The 14491-nt window shown below is 34.8% G+C and overlaps 1 protein-coding gene across 1 annotated transcript in view; it reads right to left on the bottom strand.

Annotated features, from left to right (window-relative positions):
* LOC135139311 (uncharacterized protein) overlaps positions 1–11390 on the bottom strand; it is a 106291-nt gene extending 94901 nt beyond the window's left edge. Inside the window, exon 1 of the mRNA XM_064069506.1 lies at positions 11106–11390. The gene's annotated coding sequence lies outside the window, so the exon portion shown is untranslated. The remainder of the gene's footprint in view (positions 1–11105) is intronic.
* Between the last annotated feature and the right edge of the window lie 3101 nt (positions 11391–14491).

The raw sequence follows: 14491 nt of genomic DNA, 5'->3' as shown, positions 1-14491 counted from the left end.
GTGTTTCGTAAATAATAGACTCGATATGCATCGAGACGTCTTGCAGCGACTAATTGCAGTGTTGATTATGGTTTTTAATCTCGGAGGAGTTCACGGACGCGAGAGTTCAACTGATGCACCTGCTTCACAGTTTTCAAGGTAGAATTTCAGTCTCCGGGTTGTTCGAAGCGATTTTTGGACGTCGACCGGGACGCACCTGTGGCTGCAGGAGTCGAAATTCTTTCGAGGAATAGGCTCTTTACAGTAGGAAGTCTGGAATTAAAAATACACACACGATCCTTTTTCTAGCTCAGCGGGGACTATAAATCCCTAACTCTTTTCTAAAATTAGTCATTTAATTACTGCTTTACTGCTGCCAAAATAAGCACTCGGAAATTATGCGAGCGATCTATCAGAGGTAATCTCAAGATCGCGATTTTATTCAGAATAACGAGACGAATCGATAATGGAGCTCGGAGCGCTCTTGTCATAAAATGGATAACTTCCTACAAACTTCGCTCCATTGAATGTCCCAAACTCGGGCTTCTTATTAAAATGCCGCACTTTGAATTTAACACCCTGCAGAAATGCACCCGGGTTAACAGCGTCGAATTGGATTTTTCCTACAACATTTTACGCTTGGTAAGATTATTCCGGAAAGGTTGCAGAAGCGGCTTTCATAGTCATAATATTTGTAATGGGTGAATCACTTGATTGTTGCAAGTGTTGCCAACGTCGGGCAACATATTACCTACAACAGAGGGTTTGACGGGTCAGTGATCTCCACCTCCGGCAATTATTTGGACTACTTTAGCTAAGCAAGAGGCATTAATTGTACGTAAAAAGTTACAATAGAAAAAGATATTTGTATGACTATCCACCACCTACTGGTCGAGGAAAGGAAGTTCTTAAAACATACCACCACACTTAAAAACACAAAAAATAAAAATGGGAAGATAAAAAGATGCGTTTTGATTACGTCTTTCCACTACGATTCGAATGAATGGGCGGTGGTGGGAGTTTTCTAACCGGTTGTAATAAGCCCATAATATACTTCTATAACACAAAATTTACACTGATTCGCTTCTACATAGTTGTTTAATTACAGTGCTCCCAAGAATCTATAAATCTATGAGTATTTCTCCATAATGACACTAAATTTTGGAAAAAAAAGTCAAAGCTTAACAAGAACGCTTTAATGGAAAAATGACCTTTTGTGGAAAATTTAAAAGAAAATCCAGAATGTTGATGATTAGAAAGTTTTGATTGGCGATCCATCAAACTGATGACAACCTCAAACTATTTAAAAAATATATAACACAAGAGACTCCGGAGATTTTTCACTTTCTTAAAAAAAAGATACAAGGGGCTCGAGATTCTTTTTCAAAAATATAAAACCCATGATTCTTTGAAGCTTTTTCAAAAATGAAACAGACGGGGTCCCGGACCATACAAGAGACCCCGGAGATTCTTTTATTTTCTTAAAAAAAAGACACAAAGCGCTCCGAGATTCTTATCAAAAATCACACAATGGGCCCCCGAGACTTTTCCACTTTCTTAAAAAAAAAGACATGGGGGACACCTGAGATTCTTTTAAATCTTTTGAAAAACAAAAAACTAGGATTCCACAAAATTCCTTTAAGCTTTTTAAAAAATAACTTTGCTTAAAAAAGATACGAGAGACCCATAAATTCTTCTAAACTCTTTCAAAAACAAGGCACCAAGGGTCCCCAAGATCATTTAAACTTTTTCAAAAATAAAACAATAGGTTCCGAAGATTTTTCGTAATTTTAAAAAAGACACAGATCCTTTCAACCTTTTTCAAAAACCACACAAGGGACCGCGGAGATACTTTTATTTTCTAAAAAAAAAGACACAAGGCGCCCCGAGATTCTTTTAAACTTATCAAAAATCAAACAATGGACCCCGGAGATTCTCCCACTTTCTTAAAAAAAAAAGACACGGGGGACACCTGAGATTCTTTTGAATTTTTTGAAAAACAAATAACTAGGATTCCACAAGATTCTTTCAAGCTTTTTAAAAAATAACTAAAACAGATGGGACCCTGGAGATTCTTGTGCTTTCTTAAAAAAAGACGCAAGGTCCCTTAAGACCATTTCAACCCTTTTCAAAAGCAAAACACAAGGAAGCTATGAGACTTTTAAAAAAAGAGACAAGTGGCCCCTGAGATTCTTTTAACGTTTTCAAAAACAAAACACAAGAAACCCCGAAGATTTTTTTACTTTCTTAAAAAAAGACACAAGGGGTCCTTGAGATTCTTTTAAACTTTTTCAACAACTAACCCGGAGATTCTTCCACTTTCTTAAAAAAAAAGACCGAGGGGCAAAGATATTCTCCAAAACTTTTTGAAAAACAAAACACTAGGTATCCTCAAAATTGTTTCGAACTTTCAAACAAAGTAAGGTACATGGGGCCTCGGGAGTCTTTTCACAGTTTAAAAAAAAACACTATAGGGAATCCTGAGATTCTTTCAAACTTTTTCAAAAACAAAACATAGAAGACCCGGAGATTATTTCACATTCTTAAGGAAAAGATGCCGGGAAGTCTGTGGTTTTTTTTCGTATTCTTTCAAAAACAGAACACGAGGGCCATCAAAATTGATTCTTCCAAACACAGGAACAGAAGACCTGCTTTTTCATATTCTAGTAGCATGAAACGTCAAGAAAAAACATTAAAGGAATTGTTAAAATACTTATGCTCAGGAAGTAAAAGCTATACCCATTTCAGAATAGTGCACTTATCTAGCAGGGCTAAATAATTCAGTAAATTTATAAACCTCAAGTAATACTTGGTACATTTGAAACAGGAAGTAGTCAGCAGTGTTTTGAGACGACGTCATCACGTTTCTGGAATGGATGCAATAATTTTGGCGAGTTTCCAAGATTTTCGAACGTGTGTTTTGTAATTTCTAGAATAATTTCTCAAATTCTCTTGTATGATTTTGATTTGTTTTTTCAAAAATCTAGACTTCCAAAGTAAAAAATAAAGGCGGATTAATGAACCACATGTAAAATTTAAACAAGATTTACCTTGCAAAATCTACATGGTTGTCTTAAAGTACATCCATAATTAGTAGTTTCGGAGATTATACGTCAAATAGAAATCTACCTTTTAGGTTCCAGAAGCTATGAATAGAACCTTCGACATATGACCCCTGCAGAAAAATGTCACAACTCTTGTCAAACCAGTAAAAAGAATTCGTATTAAAAGAATACAAAAAAATTGGTCTAAGGTTATTTAGACAGAACTTCCCTCGCGCCTGAAGTACAGTCCACCAAATCCAGGATCTTCGAAAAACTATAAAGTTTTCGTTTTGTGATAACACCTACAAGTTAAAAAAAAATGTTGACGAGGATGGAATTCGAACCCACGCGGACGGACCTCACCCACAGGGATCGCTCAAGTTTAACGCCTTAACCACGCGGCCATGACATACTTGCCCCCTGTATAAACCAGATAAAGGGTTGAAATTTTCATAAGCGAGGAGCATAGAAAAACTGATTTTTTGAAAAAGTTGTCTAAAAATCCACAAAAAAAAATCATTGGGCGATTTTGGAAAAATGATAGAAGCTATAGAATAAAAAAAAATCTCTTTAATTTTGGAAGGTGGTCAAAAAAATCGTAAATTACATAAGCGAGGAGTATAGAAAAATTGAGCTCTTGGAAAAATGTGATTTAATAGAACAGAAACTATGCTAAAATTTGTTCAGACAACTCATACACACATAATGTTTCAATATTGAAAATTGAACTGTTCTTGGTGAAAACTCTTCCGGAAACTTTCTAAATTTCTGAAAAATTTTAAAATATTTGCAGAAACAGTAGGATTTGCGCAGCACTTCACCCTTATTAAAAAAATCCCCACGGGTGGTCAGTTAATGAAAAAATCCTAATTATTTAGAGCAAACTCAACTCTCTTCCAATATTTGATGCAACCAATTAGAATAATACACTCGAACGATTACTCCGAAAACCCGCGCAAAACCTCCGGGGACCCGACTTAACATTTACCCCAACCGAAGAAAATCCAACTTCTTATCACCCGGAACGGTTAACACAGCCTTGCTAAATATTTACAATTCGTTATTCCCCCGAAAGAAATTCAAACAAATTGCGTATCAACATCAACGGAAACAATGTTACGAATCCTGCGGATGAAAAATAAATCCCGAGCTTAGAATAATAAATCTGGGTCAGGCGAGTGACCACGAAGTTAATTGAATAACAAATTCTAAATGATCGATTTGTTGGATGACATACGTTTTTGCAACGTGTTTACTCACCGTTCTAAATTCGAAATTAACACGGACGACTATGCAAACTTAGTTTCGGAAAATAGACCAGTTAATATGCTGCTTTGCTGATATTTATGGTGTTGTAATAAAACGTCATATATCTTGAAGAGGGCTACAAAGCCATTAATAATAAGACGCCTACGTGCGTACTAAAATACAACTTTCAGACTTTAACTATCTGGGAGATGAGCGGCTGCAACGGTTTCGTACAGGTGCAGCACAATAAGGAAGAATCAGGATTTTTCCCACATGGTGCTGATTAGTTGGACAAGACAAGTGTGACTTTCATATTTTTAGCGTCATTTGTACCACTTTGCAACATTGTTGATAGGTTTAAACAATTCATTTCGCTTCTTGGCTGCATTTCAAATTCCGTTTAGATAGTCTTTTGAACTTGGGGCTATAATTTTAGACCACATTTCAATAACTCTACTGATAGCGCTGATAATTCGGTTTCCACTTTCCCCTGAAAAACGACGCAGCGGAAAAATCTCGAGTGAATTCGAAACACTTGAATAAATTATGTCAAAAATAGATTGCAAAGTAGTTATCTGTCGAACCGTAGTATAAATAAAAATCTTTGTTGAGTGTAAGCTTCATTTTTTCACGCTTTGTCAGAAGTCGTCGGGCAAAAATAACAATGTTCAACAAAAACTTTGTTCTAGCACGGTTTACACGCCACAATGTATCAAGCGCTCAGATTCTTATCCTAATGTATGCGTACCCATTTACAGGAAACAAATCGAAATAAACGAAGTAGAAAATCAAGTTTTTGATTGGTAATCGAAGTGTGCATACAAATACTTTAGTTATCTTTGGCGAACGTTGGTTAAGTAATGAACACTTAATTTTTGTGTTCGCAGCGTGTGAACGGGGCTTAATTTGAGGTATTTTAACCTGTCAGAGTGATTAATGAAGTTATGATTGTTTGATAATTGATAAAAAACATGCATGACACTAATCCATACCAGAACACTTTCGATTGTGATAAAAACATTAAAAAAATATTAGTAAATAGTGTCTAGTCTTGGACATGAATTGATAGTCTTCGACAATTTTTACAAATAAAATAAACATGTTTTGACAAAAACCGCTTCAAGATTTTTAATGCGACACTCATTTTACAATTATTAAATATACCCATTTTAGAATTTTTGCACTCGCTGGTTTTACTTCTCCCATTACGTTTCGTGCACAATTTAATTTAGTCAAAATGTGCCAAGAAAAGACACATAAATAAAACTTAACAACCCAAAACAAAACAATAAAGTACTGATGACATGATAAAAATAATCAAGTGAGCAATCATCGCGCATCTAATTATGTCAAATTTGTGAAATACTTGTCACAAATTTTGCAAACTCACGACTAATCCAAGATGGAACTTAATCTCAGTTAAAACTTCAGATAGGTTATTTAAAAAAAATATTTAATAAATCTTAATTTAGTAGGAATTTTATATTTTTTTATATATTTTATAATTAAGAGTCATCCTACGTCGCGTTGCATGTTGATGTAATTAAATACATTGTTCTATTCATATAACAATATGCGACATCGGAGAAGAATTCAGTGAATATTTTTTTATCGTCATCATTTTCTGGAATACAGTCGTTAAAATGAGTTAAGATAAATTAATATTTTCTTAAATCACTGGAAATGAAACATTAATCATCAATTAAACACTACGTGAAGATCAAGTTTATTTTTTTTAAAGCAAACCTCTTTAGCGACTGGTGTTCACAATCTTGTTTTCATGAATTTTAAATAAAAACGTTTAACTTTCCGGACGGGAGCTTTTTCTCATCATCTCATCAACATACTACGGTCATTCATCATTTTCTTTTATATTCCCAGGCGACGAATGAAGGATTTCCAGGACAAGAGTTACGTTTATTTTTCTCTTTGAAATGAAGATTAATTTAAGATTATATTAAATGTCTTCATCATTTTTAACGACATTTCCATTTTTCCTGTCACAGGGAAAAAATATCGTCGAATTTACACAAATGCAATTTGATCGTCTGCCCTCTTGTGATGATACCGACTGAACCAAATTTACTGATACTATGAACAGCCTAATCCTGTTTTCGATTTTGCATTATTGTTGAGAGAACTCTCAAATGGTCAGTGTTACAGTGTACATACTAAAATGGGTATGAAATCACCACAAAGCGGCAGCCAACCTTACATAGCCATCCTCAAGAACTTATAAAAAAAACTAGAAAATTTATAGCAATTATCTCCATCTACCCGTCTATTTAGATCCTCGATATACACAAAAACCTCGATTTACGACTCGATCAACAAGTGGGAGATTGCACTTCTAATGTCGTCCCCTGCAAGTGGTGCACTCGCGCTGCTTTCAAGACCTTGGAAACCGCCCGCAGTCATCCTTCTGCCTCGATTCGAGCAGGATTGCAACTGATGTTTCACTTGACTTTTTCTTGTTCGACACAGCATTCCTTTTTCTCGTCGAATTCAGACGCAACCGGCTGTCCCCGGTTACGTGGCTGCGTAACCGCACCATGGGCATGGGCGAGGTGGAGATTACGTCACACTTGCACAGGAATAACAAATAGCCGTTCGAAATAGCGCGACAGCAACAAAGCAGCACGTCTTCCTGGGTTTTATTAACACTAGAACTTGCAAGTTCGAAATTGATTCAACGACCTCTCATTGCTACTGGCTGCAGAACGTTGCACTCGGACAGGGACTCAACAACCCAAACACGCACAAATGCCGTTTTTGCTGGTACGGGGCAGCTGTTAACATGAAAGTAATGTTTTTCCGGCCATATTTTTACGGTTTGTGTTTTACGCAGACATAACACCGTGCAAGAACGTGGAGTCGACAATGATCCTGATTGGGTTGTAAAGCATAAGGAAACGCCAGGTAAAGTGCCTGGTTCAATTTTACAGTGTGGATTCTCGTTAAGTTCTAATCAGTTTTTGCGAGAAGTGGAAGAGCGGCAATTTCGTTACCGGGAGGATAGTGGTTTGCTCAAAAAAAGATGCCAACACATAATCCTAGAAGATGGATTAGATGTATAGAAAGAACTTATTGATCCAAAGTTTGAAAAATAGGATTTGGAGATTATTTATTTTTGGAAGTGAATGGATTCGTTTCAGTTTCGGTTTCGTTCTAATTTTAAATGCATTGGATAAACGAACGAAGAAAGTGAATTCAGGTTGAGTAGCAACTGTTTGATAAGTTGAGGCATTCAGATCTAAAAATTTCTGTCATAAATTCGTCTGGGTGATGGTTCTTAGGTACATTCGATGAGTGCCAGACTCTTTAAGGTCGATAAATCGGTTTCTGCATTAATGAGAAATTTTTATTTGTTCAGATTAAAGGAACGAAAAGCAATTTATTTCCACATATTTTGCGTCAGCAACAAAATATTTATAAACAAGGCGGATTCAACGTCAGTAATACTTTGCTACTAAGAAGATTAACAAAATGACTAATTAAAACAGGATTTCTTACCTTTGTCAAGATTTCTTATTAGGAATTTCATAAAGGAATCAGTTAATTTACTCTTCAGATAGCATTTTCGTTGTTTTTTCAAATCAAGAATGAATTTAAAATTTCAGAGCAATCATAGCATTGTCATTACGGACTTATTCGGCGCGATTCAGGAAAAACTGGGTCACCAAAAATAATGAAAAAATAGTGTTTGCATCTATAAAGAAAAATAATCTCACGTAAATATGACGGCGGGTTTTCGAAAAATTCCAGTTCAAAATAAGATTTTCAAAATATCTCAAGAATTGACACTTTTCTTTTTGACGATTCTGAGAAAATAAGTAGTTAAAATTTTCGAAAAAGTGAACCATAATAAACTTCTAAAGATCTAAAGTTGTAGTTATCGGCGATGGTCGGGAAAAAGTCAAAAATTTCATAGGTGGAGATGGTATCAAAAATTGAGCTTTTGAGAACGTTGCCTAAAATTTCATAAACAAATTCTAGCGGATAATTTTCAAGGATGTTAATAGAAAAACGTAACTTGTTAATGATTCCGGACTAAGACTGGAAGCAAACAACGAAAATTCCGGAACATCCGTAGTATTTTTGTTAAGGACATATTAGGTGCAACTCAGGAAACACTGGATGGCCAAAAATTATGAAATAAATCGTGTTTGCGAAGGAATAATTCGTCAATCAGGAAAGATAATCCCACGTAGATAAGACGACCGATTTTCGAAAAAAACGAGTTGAAAATGAGATTTTTACAACATTTCAAAAATTCACATTTCGTTTTGACGATTCTGAAAAAAAAAATGGTAAGAATTTTCGAAGAAGTGAAGCTATGATAGACATCTAAAGGTCTAAATTACCAAAAATTATTTTGGGAATAGTCGGCGATGGTCGGGAAAAACTCAAAATTTTCGAAAGAGAGGTAGTATAAAAATTTTGAGCTTTATTTAGCGTAACTCAGAAAAAATTATGAAAAAGATCATATTTACGCCGAAATGACACGTCTGTCAGGACAAATAAACTCAAATCGATACGACAACTGGTTTTCGAAATATCCGAGTTCAAAGCCACATTTTAAAAATATCTCAAAATGTGCCATATTTCATTTTGGGGACTTTGAAAATATACTAAGAATTTTCGAAGAAGTGAAGCTATAATAAACTTCTAGAGGTCTAAATTACTAAAAGAAATTAGTTTGATAATCATCGGTGATGGTCGGGAAAAAGTAAAAAATTTCCTAATCAAAATGGTATCGAAAATTTTTTTGAGCTTTTAGTGAAGTTACCTAAAAATCACAAAAAATTCTAGCAGATAGATTTCAACGAGCTGAATCGAAAAACGTGATGTATTAATGGTCCCGGCCTAAGACTGGAAGCAAACATCGAAATATCGGAGTTCAAAACCACATTTTTAAAATATCTCAAAATGTGCCATATTTCATTTTGGGGACTTTGAAGAAATGGTAAGAATTTTCGAAGAAGTGAAGCTGCAATAAACTTCTCAAGGTCTAAACAACCAAGAGAAATTATTTTGGTAATCGTCAGCGTAAAAAAATTCATAATCGAAATGCTATCGAAAATTTAACTTTTGAGCTTTTAGTGAAGTTACCTAAAAATTCACAAAAAATCCCAGCAGATAATTTCAACGAGCTGAATCAAGAAACGTAGCGTATTGATGATCCCGGACCAAGACTGAAGGCAAACGTCAAAAATTCCGGAGCATTCTTAGTCTTTCTTTATCCTTGTTTTTTTTTTCTCTGAATTTATGTAATGGAAGGGTTTCACCTTTTGTTCGTGTTTCTCTATTTCATTTCCATTACAATTCGCCAGCAATGCCTATTTTAGCCCCATTTCATTATAAGCCTTGTGGATTATATACAGAAAAGCAATCCCCAGAGGGTTATATAATCCTTCTTACCCCCTTTTTTATGTACTTAATTGCTCCACTCTTTCCTCTTCTCAGCCCTTCACTATTAATTTAATTCACGACGCAATGTTTTGTGCTTTTTTTTATTTTTCGTGGTTTTCCCTTATACCTTATTTTCTGTGTGCTATCCTTTGTTTTTAAAATGGGTTGTCTTCTTTTGTCGTAAAACTTCAACCTTCATCTAAAATCTCATCAAAATATTGTCCATATCTATTCATCGTCTCTTTTTGTCATCCACTTACCATTTTTCCTTAGTTTCAGACACTTTAGTCTCGTCGTTATTGTGTCAACTCAGACGATAAAACAGTTTCAGTCATCATCCACGAAAATGCCAAAAAAGTTGTGGCTTAATGAGCATCTCTGCATTCCCCTTTTATTATTCATTATTTTGCAATCCTTTGATCGGTCACCCTTTTATTAACCTCATCACCCAATTCTATTCACTAGTACAATATAAAAAACTAAAAGGCCTTCTATTCAAAAGACACGATTACCGTTCATCATGAAGAATGCCTCTTTGTCCACTTTGTTTTTTTTTTTACAAAAAGTGGGCAGAAAGTCAAGAATACCGCAAGTTACACAACACAGGTTACGTTAGAAGAGTAACAATCAAAAGAAAGATTAATTATCCCTCCGACCTACATGTCTGCTGCATGTAACAAATTTCATTAACCTTTAATTATCAGCTATTGAATTCAATTGTGGTATGCAAACAAACCTACGTTTCTTAAAGTCGCTCTAGTAATAACTGTCCAAGTTTGTTGCACCTTATTCTATGTACTTCGTTAATTTGCGAATTAAAGTCGTTTAAACAAACGTTTTCTTCTCACTCGTTTGTTAATTATTTGGAAAAATGCATAATTGTCTGGTTATTGACTCCCCTCATTGATATGGAGATAAAATCAAAAATGAATATATCCTTCAATGGAAACGTGTAACAAGAAGGTATTTTTATTCAACTACGAACCGTATGCATAATGCATATTTAATGATCAAACAGGATATTCATTGTTGTTTCCGCGGTCTCTGTGTGTGGATTAAAAGTATCGTCGGCAATGAAAGTGATCCGAAGAATAAAGCAGATAATGAACGCGTTGTAAAAAAGAGATAAAACTAGTAAAAGCGAAAATTAATCATCTATTCCTGCCGACATCTATGGGAATAGTGTCATCGGATGCTGTCACTGTCCACAGCCCAGAGGTACAATCAGGAAACTCAATGCCACCAAGCAATTAACATCGCATGTACAGTTACTCGCAAAATAATTATTATGTGGTCGCAGCTGCACCGAATTTTGAACACATACAGTTGCATCTAACAAACACTTGCGTAACAAAAAAAAAAATTTCAAGACTGGAAGCAATTGTCGCCGCGACCACATAAACAAGCAATGAAGGCAATTACCTCAACAAGAAGTCGGCAATAAACTGATCAATCCAATTGTCACTAATTCGGAGCACTCATCACTTTCAATTACAACACAAACAAGTCATTTTGCAGCACAGCAGGAAAAACTGCTCGATCGTCAAAATTCTACAAGTTGGTGGATGGGATGATGAAATAAAACAAGGCTTATTTTATAAATTCTTTGTTAGTTGAGCTTTTTTGAAGAAAAAAACTTTCACGTGTACGAAAGCAAACACGCGCTCGACGCCGGCTCTGTTGGACAACAGCTCCCAACGATGCAAGTTGTTCGACTCAGCGAGAAGCGGTTATAGTCCATTCAAATTGTCGCTTCAAACAGGTTTTATTCGATTTTGAAACTAACGGCTAGTTTTGCGCCATCTCGTGGCGAGGGGTGGCATCACGCGTGCTTGTGGTGCAGACTTCTACAACTAGCTTAAGCTACCGAACGGCAGCTGGCGCTGCGTCAATCAATAATGATCGCTTTCATTGCAATTTGGCGACTGTCCACGTCCTGATTTAATTAATCGCATATTTTATTTCGTGAATAACGCGAAACGCCAGAGATGCTAATTAGTGCGAATTTCGTTTACTAGGTTTGCGGTTGGACGTCTGGTGACGCTGCACGTGCTGTGTCACTTGTTGCAAAATTAATTATCGACTCCTCGCCGTGTAAACAAGAAACTAGACTAACCAGAAACGCGGTTTTGTTGTCGTGGCTTTGACCGTTACATTGGTCATTGTTTGCATTTCCTAGTGGGATATTTATTTTGTTGCGATTGCGAGTGAAATTTTTGTCAAAATATTATTGATGCTGTGTTGTTTTTAGGTTTGCGTCAGTTGGCCATATTCAGAGGCTTCATGCGTTATTTAGCCGACGTAATGCAACGATCGGCGAAGGACTGTTTTTATTGATAGATGATAGTAGCGATGCTAAAAGTAAACAAATACGCGATTAAAAATGCACTTGCTGTTTTAAAACAAGTTTTTTTGGTAATGAGTTTATTTTGTCAACAACAGTTAGCCATAAACAGCGGTGTACCTATTTCTGTAAAGATCTGTGATTTCTTTAATGATGACGGTAATTAAAATGTAAAAACAAAACGCAATTAATCAAAGTTTTCTTCATTCGGTTGCTTTTTCTTCAAAAAAAAAAACAAAACAAAATTTGTTTCTTTTTATTCTTCGCAGTTGTGCTATATTTTTCAATTTTTACTTTTCTCGTGGGACTGTTATCAAAAGAATGAGAAATGGTAATTATTAAATAAATACATTTCTTTGTCATAGTTTTAAAGGCCAAATAAATTAAAGCTTTTGGCTATAGTCTGAGAATTTAAGGTTAAATCTTGGCCAAAAAAACTGCATTTACAGTTCGTTCCAGTCTTGTTGTTTTTTTGTATTCAGTTTCTTTATTCACTTCAGTTCTATTCTTCGTTCCTCTAAAATATCTTCTTTTTGTCATTTTTAAATCACCCTGTATATTTTTTGAGTTCTGACTTCCTTATTAAATAAAGCAAAATTGTACCACATAAGGTTCTTTTGACATAGTTTTCAACTCATTCGCATTTTTGGATAAATCAATAGTTTTATTTAAAAGTCCTTAACAAAAATAAAAAACTGGTGTAAGTTTATTTACAGAGAACTTCCCTTGCCCCTAACGCACATTAGAACATATCCAGCGTTAATACCCTTGATGACTTAATGCCATTGTTGTAGAATAGTCCAGACCCGAATTACGCAATTTCTTCACATGAAAATAATCTTGAAAAAATCCTCTTAGTGACAAGAATTCGTGTAAAAATAGCAACAATAGCTGCACGACTTTTAACTGATATGCAGATAACTTGAATACATTTATTTATAAAACAAATACTTAAAAGAATATTTTCGTTTTACGCAATGTTTAATTTTCAGTCAAGTGTGACAAGGTTTAACGTACAAGTTTTTTTATACTATCTAATAGCGTGCTATATTATTCAAAATCATTATGCAACGTATTGAAGCACATCCAAACAAGTTTCTAGACAGTTATCCATTTACAAGTCGAATTAAAAATTTTCAACCAAGGGTGATTATATAATTTTGTAATTTGCGCAAAAACGATGCTTAACTTGACAATTTTACTTTGTGATATCTTAATCACACATTATGTTCTCTTTAAACAAGTGATTTATATCTTTGAGCCTTTACATATTTACGATATTAGCTGAATCTTCAAATAAGCCAGGCAGGATTTTATTTGAAATTTTCATGTCTTGTGATTTGTTTATTTGAGTAATTAAACAGAAGTTGATAAAACAGGCATGACCTACGTCATACTTGTAGAAGATGACGAACAAACATACCGTATCACACCAAATTATTATTCCTACAATAAAATCCATGAATAACTCATTAAAAACACTACCGTTTCTCGTGCAAGGGCAAGGTGAGCCCAGAAACGCATAAAAACCAACCCAAATAATAATTATCAACGCAAAATGTTGAGGTTCAATTCAAGGCGGCGGTCTTTTTAATTGTTAACTTTACTTAAAAAGCCACTTTATTTTCGCATTTTAAGCGTTTCGTCCGAATTAATTCTGCGTCGGAGACGTAAGCAGGCCGCAGTCTCGATACTCTACCGGGTGTATTGTAAAAAATGTAAAACAGCGATTCCAAGAATGGGTTGGTTCTATCTTTCTTCTCATTAAACATACGCGTTATACGAGTTTGCTTAACCGGATTAAATAAGTTATTGACATTTAAACTCAACCTTTTTCGGTACAATGGATTTTGTAAAATTGTGACGCAATTACGTGTTTACAGTTTCCTGCATAATTAAGAACCGGTGCAGGCATTGGAAATAAATTCTTGATTTTCGAGAAAGCATTGTGTATACGGTTAAATACGTTTCTCAGAAGGCAAATATATTATTATTTCGCAAACTAGCATACTTTTTTTACAACTGAAGGTTTATTTTTTTATTCTCGGAGACTTATGGACAAAAATCGTGTCAAATTTCCAAAAAAGCTTATTTGGTTTTTCCACAAACCGTAATATTTTTTTGTCATATATAAATTATTGACAATGTTCCACCTTAATAAAAAAGACCATGTGTTAAATAAGTGCAGTGGATTAAATTTGGGATAACAATTTTAAATTGAAAATTAGCGAAACAATCGTTAAAAATATACCAACTGTCAAGTTATTCGCTTCTTCTGACCCTGTAACATTTATTAAAGATCCGTTTACTGGTGCGTTTTTTTAAAATAATAAAATTTGCAGTAGATATATCTTTTTTGACTTCAGTTGTTTCATCAACAGAAAACCAGATGAGATCGTCACCAAGGTCTTCTTGAATTAATTTTATTATAGATTTGCAGTCGGTTCTAACCTGTTTTTCTCAG

This window comes from Zophobas morio, unplaced genomic scaffold (genome assembly GCF_036711695.1).
Source record: "Zophobas morio isolate AGI-343-1 ecotype UQ-CSIRO unplaced genomic scaffold, CSIRO_AGI_Zmor_V1 ptg000031l, whole genome shotgun sequence".
Lineage (NCBI taxonomy): Eukaryota > Metazoa > Arthropoda > Insecta > Coleoptera > Tenebrionidae > Zophobas > Zophobas morio.
Note: the sequence above shows the minus strand (reverse complement) of the source record. Positions and strands in the feature narration are given on the sequence as shown.